Here is a 10,705-nt window from a genome sequence, read left to right as displayed (position 1 = left end):
GGTACTAGAGGGTACAGTACTGCCGGGCCAGTTTGATGGAGGGATTTGTGCAGGATGCACATGGCCTTGAATAGTGATCTTGAGGCCACTGGAAGCCAGTGAAGCTCCTTTAGGGCATTTCTCGCTGACTGCCAGCGGGGGATATTAAACAGTAAGCGGGCAGCGCAATTTTGAGTGACCTGAAGTTTTTTTGTCACTGATGCCGGGGCCCCAAGATATAAAACGTTTCCGTAATCCAGGCGGGAGAGAATCAGGGCCTGGACCATGACCCTCCTCGCCTGGAATGGGAGCAGAGGGAGCACTTTCCGGAGCATTTTCATTAGCCCTATGCATACCGAGGCAGTGATAGTAGCTTGGGACGAGAAGTCTAGCGCTCTGTCCAACCAGACTCCCAGGCTCTTTATCTGCTCTTTAGGAGGGGGGGGAGTACCGAGACACAGAGGCCAATCATCCAGGAAGGAGGTAGGGGAGGAGTTGCCAAGCACCATGATCTCGGTCTTCTCCCCATTAAGCTTGAGGTGGGAAAGTTGCATCCACCCAGCTACAGCTTCCAGACATGGACCCAAAGTGTTCGACGAACCCCCCTCGTGGTCCAAAGAGACCACGAGTTGAGTGTCGTCAGCGTAGGTGACAATCCGCACACCAAAAGGGAGAACGATCTTCTCCAGAGGCTGCATATAAACATTAAACAGCGTGGGGCTCAGGGAGGAGCCCTGAGGAACCCCACAACTGAGAAGATGTTTTGATGATGTCACCTCGCCCTCAAATACCTGGAAGAAGCGTTCCTCCAAAAAGGAGGTCAGCCACAACAGGGCCGCACCCGACACTCCCAAGCCACTCAAACGATGTAATAATGTGGCATGGTTCACAGTGTCGAATGCGGCACTGAGGTCCAAGAGTATGATGGCTGTTTTACCACCTTGGTCCATTATGGCTCTCGCTGCTTCCGTGACCGCTAAAAGAGCGGTCTCAGTGCCATGTTGTGGGCGAAACCCTGTTTGGGAGACCTGAAGCAATTTGTTGGATTCCAGATATTCCCCTAAGGCTTTGTTGATATGCCTCTCCAGCAGCTTACTCATCCATGGAAGCAGCGAGATAGGGCGAAAATTGGATATATTGTTAGGGTCCAAATTCGGTTTTTTTAACAAGGCCCTTACCATTGCACACTTCCAGGCGGCTGGTACAGAGTTGGAGGTAATGGAGGTATTAAGAGCCTCCATCAAACAGGGGCGGATGGTATCCATTGCTTTGACTAAGGTCTGGGGTGGAGCCGGGTCATTTGGGGATCCAGAGGTAACCTTCTGAGTAAGAGAGTCTAAGGTATTAGGGTCCAGGAGTGGAAAGGTAGCCAAGGAGCAGGAAGGGGGCAAATCTGAGTCTGAGGTGGGCAGTGGATTAGTGCCCCCATCATTTGCTGCTAATTGGGAATATATGGCCTGAATCTTCTGTGAGAAGAAAGTGGCAAGATCCTCACAGCGGGCCTGCGCCCCCTCTGATATAGGTCTCTCAACAGGAAGAGATATCAGAGATTTAGCGATCTTAAAAATTTCCCTCGGTGAATTAGCTGCCATATTAATTTTATTTTCATAAAACTTGGCTTGAGCAAGTTTTATCTCCCTCTTGTAGTGCTTTATAACTGCCCTGTACTCCAATTTTTTAGATTGAGAGCGGTCTTTCCTCCAGGCTCTCTCCGCTTTCCGGCATGTTTGTTTCAGGGCCCTAAGGGCGAGAGAGTACCAGGGAGCAACTTTAGGCCTTCTGATAGTTTGCAGGGAGCGTTTTGGAAGAACTCGATCTAGAGAATTGGAGATCCAGTTATGAAAATTATGGACTGCTAGGTCAGGATTCTCTGTTTTTTGGGGCAGTTGTTCGGAGAGGGCCTGTTCCCAGGTGTGAATTGGAAGCGCGCTCCATTTCCTACCCCAATGCCTAGTATGGGGTGCAGAGATAATGGGAAAGTTAATGGACCATGTTTTGATATGGTGTGTTCTGATTATGTCGGCTAGAGGCGCCATGCAGGTATATAAGAGGTTGGGAGTATGAAAGAACCTTGAGGGATGCCACAGATGGTGCTCTTGGGTTCCGAGGTGAAGGGGTGAGACAGATTCTCGCCATGCTCGTGCCATGTTCCGCTGTCCTACATTCCCTAGAAACAACTGAGCGGCTGCAGTGGGAGTCAATGCTGCTTGAATCTAGACTGTGTGCTCTCATTCTCTACATGCATATCCAAGCAAGGGATGGAGCCGCTGCGCACCTCCAGTTTCAGGTGATGAGCCCAGCGCGTCATACTAGCAGAAGAAGCTCTGCACAGATACCTGAGTAGACCACCGGCTACTGCTGGGAGACCATGACTGCAAACCAGGGACTGATCAAAAACACAGAGGGGCAGATTTACAAGCCCCATGCGCCTCTTTTATGCTGCCGTTGGGTCACTTTTGTGATGCACCATGCTGCTGGGTATTTACAACGTGAATTGTCTGGGAGATGCGTCACGTTGTAAAGCCCTGCGCCAGAAGGAGATGTTCCTACGCAGGGGGGGGGGGGGGGGGAGTTCTAGCGCAGGAACGCCTCCTAAAAGTGGCTGAGTGAAACCTACGAGATTTCACTCAGTCCCCTGCTGCGTCAAAACCCTGCGCCTGCTTGAAGCAGGCGTAAGAATTGACGTACAATGGTAAGAATAGGGCCCCCCAGGGCATTGCTGGAGCTGCGCCGCCTTTACGGCACCGATGTGTCACGCATCTGTTCCGTTTTTGCTCCATGGTGCGCCGCATTGTAAATCGGCGCATCCATTGTGGCGGAGGCATGGCGCACAATAACTGGCGCATCCCTGCCGATATGCAGGGATGCGCCAGTTATTGTAAATCTGCCCCACAGTTTTGGCGAACAGCTAAAATGTATATAGATTTCGTCAATTACACTGACTGGCTTTTAAATTTATATTTTGGTATTTGTTTTATTTATTTCTCCCCGTTCCTACACAAACATGTAGAAACATAAACATTTGCAACTACTGATAAATAATGGCAAAATCCCAAATCGTTACTTTTTGTTGTGTTCAGGTTTCGTACTGTGCTTTTAGATTCCAATACAGTCCAAAGCATGCTTCTGCATTTTCAGAGATTCGGCGTAAAGTTAAACCTAGAAATTGGGAACTGAAGATGATGCGGCGTTTTTCCAAGTACACAATGTACACTGGTTGCAGCCTCCCTGGGCCCCCAGGAGACACTCTTTCAACTCTTGGAAAGCTGGCGATAAGCTGGAGGGGCCCTTAGATCTCTTAGCACAAGGACCCTGGCTGGATACCTTCCTGTCCGGCGGGAGGCTGCTGGGATGTCAGGCCGCTCTAACAGGCACATGCATCAAGCAATTTAGGAATCGCAAACGGTGCGAATCGCAAAATTCGGCCGTTTGCGATTCCTGAATCACTATTTGGGATGCATTATCCTAAAAGTGAAGAAATCGCTATTTTTGCGATTTTGTAAAGTGCGATTGCTTTTAAGGAATCGCAATTTTGCGATTCCTTAAAAGCAATGCATGAAACTGAAAAAAATTGTGATTTTGCAATTAGAGAGAAAAAATTACCATGAGGTTGGACCTCATGGTAATTTTGCGAAATGTTAGAAATATGCAATTTTGTGCATTTTTTTAACTTTCATGTTGTGCACACACATGCCCTTAGGGCATGTGTGTACACAACATATGTGCATTGTTTGATTTCAGGGGTGCAACAGGGTGTCCTTTGGACACCCCTGCACCCTTGAAATCGCAATCTCAATTTGCGATTAGCTAATTGCGAAACGCAAATTGAGATTGTCTTCCCATTCATTCCTATGGGCCTCTAGGCCCATAGGAATGAATGGGAAGGGATTCCTTAATTGCGATTCGCAAAATGCTAATCGCAATTAAGGAATTTTAAGAAATCGCAATTTATTTAGCGATTTCTTAAAGCATAGGCATTTGCGATTCCTTAATTGCGATTCCTTAAAATCACAATTAAGGAATCGCAAATGCCGAGATTGATGCATGTGCCCATTAGAGTGGCCGACAGTCGCCTGCTCTGACATCCGAGCCAAAAATACCTTTTTGCCCATGCCAACCTGACCTTGAAGTCGGGGCATGGCCAAATGTGGGGCAGAATCAGAGCAGGGGAGGTCACGCGTCACTCTAACAAGAGTTCATAGGGCGACTGATGGCTGGCTGCAAGCACCAAGTGTAGTGACGAAGGGACACAGCATGGACGTCATGTGGGAGTAGTCGGGGGTCGCAGCTGTGACCTCTAGTTTTCTCCCTACTACTCCTTGCACTTCATTTGCGACCGCTGGCCTCTGAGGGAGCAAAACGTGTGCTTCCTCTGAGGCCAGGGGTCTCAAAGGAAGTGCCAGGAGTAGCAGGGAGCTAAAGATTACAGCTGCGACCCCCGACTACTCCCAAATGACGTCCAGGGGATACAGGCTTGTATGTAGTACATTTATTAAGGGCAGAGATAGTGTATTTTCTCAGCTCAAGTTTCAGGAAAGACTGTCGCCTCACTTAAATTACAGAATGCTCCCTGTCGCCTGGGGAACAACGGGGCAGTGGAAGGTGAGTCAACGCAGCCCTTCTACCACCCTTTTAAATATGAAAACAGACTACAACAGGAAATACTTTCAAATAATTAAATAATAAAATACAAATCATTAAGTAGCTTCATATTAACATTCATATTATGAATACAATAAAAGCTTAAAAGTTGGGAAAAGTGTAAAAGATTATCCCATGAAAAAATCTTTAAACTTCTCCGGTTGCATGGCCGCTCTTCCTAGTCTTGTAGTGCTGCTCAACGGCCACTGAGACTGCCCGTAATTCCATATCCCCTCCTTCACCAGGGACCATGCCTTCTGCAGAACACACAGAAAGAAGAACAAGCATTTACAATGCAATGGTCTCGGCATTATTAAAGGTAGAGCTATTGGCATTGCTCATGACATTTTTAAATCATAAATAAATGGCATTGTCATTTACATTGCCAATAGCTTAATCGTTTGCATATGCGAGACCTATTGCATTAGCACCCACACACAAGGGGGCAGTGGCAGGAGAGCAAGCACAACGAACGAGGGGACAGGGTAGCAAGCACAGCGAAGGGGTAGGGGAGCAGGCACAGCGAAGGGTAGTGGTAGGAGAGCAAGCCCAAGCAACGAGGGGCAGGGGCAGGAGAGCAAGCACAAGCAACGAGGGGGCAGGGGCAGGAGAGCAAGCACAAGCAACAAGGGGGCAGGAGAGCAAGCACAGCCAGGGGGCAGGGGAGCAAGCACAGCCAGGGGGCAGGGGAGCAAGCACAGCCAGGGGGCAGGGGAGCAAGCACAGCCAGGGGGCAGGGGAGCAAGCACAGCCAGGGGGCAGGTCAGGAGAGCAAGCACAGCAGAACCATTACTCGGCGCCTCCAATGCCTGCCCAGAGTTTTAAATTCAGGGAAATGTTAAGTACATTAGGAACATTTCCAGACACATTCGCATTAAGAATCTTCAGCAAAGCAGGGGCAACTCCTACGTTGAGTTTCTGCTAAAGTTTAGTATTAATTGGTACATAGATAAAACGTATGTCCAGACAATGCTAAGTGAGAAAATGAAAAAAACAAGTAATACAATCACAGAATGCATAATTTGGCTTTTCTTGCACTCCCTCAGCTATTCTTTCATCTCTCTACATCTTCTTGTCTCACATCCATACATTCCCTTTGATCCCCTGTAAATGATTACAACTAGAAGCAGTCACAATCTACAACCAAATGTAGAAATGTACAAGAGCATATTTCTAGGATTTAAGAAGCTTTGGCAAGGTGAACAGGTGTCCCCTTTGGGACTTAAGTGGCTTTACCAATACCTGTTAGCCAAGCTATAGTGCATCCCTTATGTCCCCCACCACAGACTTCTCTTCAGACCAGCTTTGTCTATCCTGTCACCAAGACTTGTTGTGTGACACCTACACACCTCTCTTGCGTGTTAGTGTTAGTGTCCCAAAGCGCATGCACAAGCTTGGCACATCAGTGTTTAGGAGCAGGCCAGGGAGTCGCCACTTTTTGTAGGAGTGACTTGTTCGGAGGGTTACTTGGTGTCTCAGTATGCCTGCACCCCCTGCTGAGATCAGCCTGAAGTTTATCCGAGCTACCATTAAAATAACCAAGTACTCTGGCTACTTTGAGCGTTGAACCCCATTAAGGGGTATCATGTACTTAAACACATTTATTGTTTCCTCTACTCTCGTTTTATTTCAGCTTTACAAAGCAAAAACACCCAGCTCGCAGACCGGGCCAGTGTTGAAGCGCCCTATGTTTAATAATACTTTGGGAAACTTCATCCTTTTCCGGCTGGCCCTGCTGTTTGCATCCCAAGGTTCTCTGGACTAGTGCCGCAAGTCTGATTGTTAGATTACAGATAATGTCAACTGTGCCCTTTAACCTTTCTGCCCACACTTCACGTTGTCTTCCTTTAAGGGTTCAACCTTCATGCTGCCAATGCTGCGTCCTCCATCACTCTAGCCCCTTAGGCCGTGTTCCAGATAGGCCCTGCTGCATGCTGGCCAATCCCACTGCCAGCTGCATTTGTGCACTTTTTCCTTTCGGTCCTGCCAAGCCCCCAACACATTTTGGCTGGCTTCTTGGCCTTCCTTTTTCTCGATCCCGCAGGCCTTCCCTGGACCTTCGCAGCACGTTTTCCCCCACTGCGGCACATCCGTGAATCTTATGGCACCAGGGCCCTCGGCAGGTTAATTCTCCGGCCCCTTGTGGCACCGGCGCGGGCTAGGCCTTCGTCACATAATGAGGAGATTAGTCATGGCCAGCAGTGTCGACAGCTGCGGCTGCAGCCCCGCCAGGTTATTAGTCAGTATTCCTTCCGACTCTTCTGTACGTGGAAATTTACACCGAGAGACAATCAGCAAGGAGTCTGCAAACAGTACATGGAACTAGAAAACAGGTTCTCCGAAGTAACGCTAGAACATATCAGACTGTTCTTACTGCTTGCTTGTGACTGAACTCCCGCCCTCATCACCAACTCTAGCGCCCTATCAAACTTCTTATTTCCTTCGTCTTTCTGTATCACCTGCCCCGTTTCTCCAATGCTCTGCTCTCTTTTCTCACTCATCCTGCTCTTAGTTCAATCACTTTTCTGTTTCCCTCACTCCACGTTGTTCTGTAGTACCCACTCCCCTCTTCTGCCTCCAACACAACTCATCCTAACTCCTTACTCCGTCCCCCCCCTCCCTTCGCCACAACCTTTCACTCATCAGAAAACAAGCAGACTTTCCTCCAGTCACTACTACACGATCAGCACATCTGGCCTCCGCCCGAGGAGGGGAAGTTCATTCAGTCCAAGGCTAGAATCACTGAAGGGAAATCTGGTCTCCTTCCGGAGAAAACTCACCGAGCCGCATCTGAACGACATTTATCCACCATTCGCTGAACAATATACAACAAGAATAAAACGGCAAAAACAAAACAGCGGCCGCAACGATTTTTGGATTCGGGGCGGGAGCAGCGAACAGCGGGAGGGGGCAGGAACGAGGACAGCGGGAGCATGCGACCTACCTCATCTTCAACAAACAGCAAAATGGCGGCCGGCGCTTCTGAAAATTTTCGGATTCGGGGGCGTGGTTTTGCTGTCCTGAGTGACGGACTACGTCACTGTCTAAAGAACAGCAAAACTTAAGCCCCCAAATCCAAAAAAGACGGAGCCTATTCGGAGGGATGGCTCTCTCCTGCAATGGCTGGCCTCCGTTTAGGAAGCCAGCCAATGGAGGGAGAGCCAGAAAGAGGGAGGGATAAAGCAGCCCTCTTACTGACAATAAATCTCGGACTTCCGGTCTGCCTTCGGCAGACCGGATATTACCGAGACCTAAAAAGCCTCCCAGGATTGTTTTTGAGCAGGGTGGTGCCCCTTCCTACACAAAACATTCCTGCATGCAACACAGGCGTATTTACACCATGGTGCAAGGGTTCCTGCGTTGGCTCAGGGGGAAAGACAGGAATGTACCGTATGCCATAGATAGGGCGCGTGCCTGCCTTTCACTTTGGCGCAGGGCAGCGCAGCAAGGGCACGTGCTGCGCAGCCCTGCGCCAAATCCCCATAAATAAACCCCTAATTCTCGACATGACCTTGCTAGAGTGAGGGTCAGGTCACTGGGGTAAACTTGGCAGACATTGTTGGATAGGAGGCCAGCAAGCAATTTAAAATGTGATAGTGCCCGGCTCACTGGCCCCTGTCAGCACAACGCAGGCTGAGGGCAGGGTGAGCGTTCAATCCAAAAACACTCAACTGTGATTTCACCAGGTCCGCCTTCCCAGGGCAGGAGGCCGAACTGCGAAAGTATTGGAAGGGCGTTCACCTCCTAACGCCTCCTCTTCCTAAAAATACCCTACTGGAGACAACAGAAAAGAAGAGAGAAAAAAACACTTGTCTTTATTAAACAGTTTTAAAGCAAGCTGACCCACACATTTCCTTTTCAGAAAACATTACCCAGCCCGCTCTTTCTGCTGAACTGAAGTCAGGGGTCAAAGAGCAAGCCAGGCGACCCCTAAATGGCGCCAATCGACTGTTCTGACACCTAATCCAAAACACGCCCTTTCCCCAAACCAACCTGACCTTGAAGTCGGATGTCCAATGGCCAAGTGAAGGACAGAAGCCGGGCAGCATGTGTCCTCCAGACAAGAGTGAGTGCAGAGCCAGACTCACCAGCGGCTCTTCACCTGCAAGTACCAAGATGGGATGATTTTGTGCAGATCGGTTTTCCCACTTTCGTTCTCATCCAAACAAAGAAAAGTGGATATTTTTGAATACTTGAAAGCATCTTAAACAAAAGACAGAAGCAATCAGCAGCTGACCAGGGTTTCGCACATCCACTTCGTCTGTTTCAAAATTATTAGGCGGTGCGGCTAAAGCATCTTTCAATATATTTTATTATATATTAAACGCCAGGGAGATGGTTCAGAGTGTTCAGACTCGACACTGGCATCTGCAGTGGTTTCCGGTCTTTCATCTTTCCAAGGTCGGTAAATTGAGTACCCTTAAGATGGCTATTAGTAACATCCGTTGATTACAGTGCTTGGGAATGGCACGCGGTGTGGTGTGAAAAACAGGCTATTTTTAAAGTTTGAACGACTGTTGCACAAAGAGCCGTGTGTGTCACGGGTGCGACTAACACCGTTCACAAGAAGTGACTGGCATCTCTCTCTTGCCAGACTTCTTTCTGTGGCTTCTTTTACTTTCGAGTCCTACTTCAATCGGGCGTGATCTCCAAAGTAGCCGTTTTCATTTTGGCCACAACTGTTTTCCAGTCTCAATCCGGTGAATTCTATTTGACTTTCTTTAAACGGGCTAATTTAACCACACCCGAGTTCCCTTACACCCAAGGCCACTGCAAAGATGTGATTCTGTAGCTGCGCATTTCCCACACAACTGATTCACTGCACTTGCCGCATAATTCACAATTCGCTGGATAATTTGCAGATATCGATAATAAAGTGTTTGCCTCAAATGGATCTTCGTTAAAAGAAGGCGCCACGCTGCGGTAGCCAGTCACCCTGGATGCCCTGTGTTCATTTACGAGATCGATCGCCGTTAGTAAATTCGGTTTCCTCGGGTGAGTGTTTCTTCCGTACTTTATTCAACTCACTTGAACCCCGCCTCCCACACATATTATCCAGTGATTGACTATCTTATTTTGTAGCTACACATCAACAACGTGAAAAGGCGCGCTGATGAATGCACCTTCATGGTATGTCATCTTATTTTGGTAAATTCCCATCGCTTCGAGTTGCTTTGGTGACTCTTCCCTGCCCCCTGATGTTTCAACACGGTCCACTCTTGGGTCTCTGACACTTGGACCTCTTGGCACAGGGGCTCTGGCTGGGTGACTTCCTGCGTCTGGCGCGGGGGCTGCTGCTGAGGACATGAGGACAAGCAGGCCGCTCCTAAAGAGGCCGACAGCCGACTGGTCTGACATCTCAGCCACAAATCCTTTCCCCCCAAACCTGACCTTGACCTCTGGTGTAAACTGAGTACAGGACGGGAGCGGAGAAGCAGCAGCGGTCATCCGTCACTCTAACAGGGGGTGAGTGCCCTGTAGGCCGACTGACGCCTGCCTGCCTGCCTGCAAGTACCAACATTGAAGAATTTTCTGCAAAACTGTTTTCCTAGTTTTGTTTTATTTTAAAAGAAGAGAACGAAACAGTTTTAAATACGTGAAACATATTTGAATACACTGCGGTATATATTTCTTTAACGTCGGGACGCTGCCTCAGAATGTTTAGGCTTTTCAGGTCACGAGAACGAATCTCGATATGGCCAGCCCAGCCTGCCTTCATTCTTCGAAGGTCGATGAACTCTTAGGAGGGCTCTGAGAAACACTCGTTGTTCACAGCGCTCAGAAATGGCTCCCCGTGTGATGGGCTGTATTAATAAAACAGGTTATTTTTTAAGGCTGGACAGCGGTTTTACAGCGAGCTGTTTCCAAGAGGTGACTTGCATCTCAAATTGCCAGTTACTTCTATTAATGGCCTCCTTTCTTCTTTAGGCGGGATAATTTCCTGTAAATTGGTTTGAATAAGTACTTCTGCGTTCCCTTATTCACTGGGCCAATGGGATTATGTGGCTCTGTGGCCACCCATCTATATATTTACAACACTTGACGTATAATTCCCAATTTGCTGCATATTTTTCGGATTTGCAGA

This window comes from Lissotriton vulgaris, chromosome 4_1, assembly GCF_964263255.1.
Source record: "Lissotriton vulgaris chromosome 4_1, aLisVul1.2, whole genome shotgun sequence".
Taxonomy (NCBI): Eukaryota; Metazoa; Chordata; class Amphibia; order Caudata; family Salamandridae; genus Lissotriton; species Lissotriton vulgaris.
The sequence above is the reverse complement of the archived record's forward strand: the minus strand, read 5'-3'. Positions refer to the sequence as shown.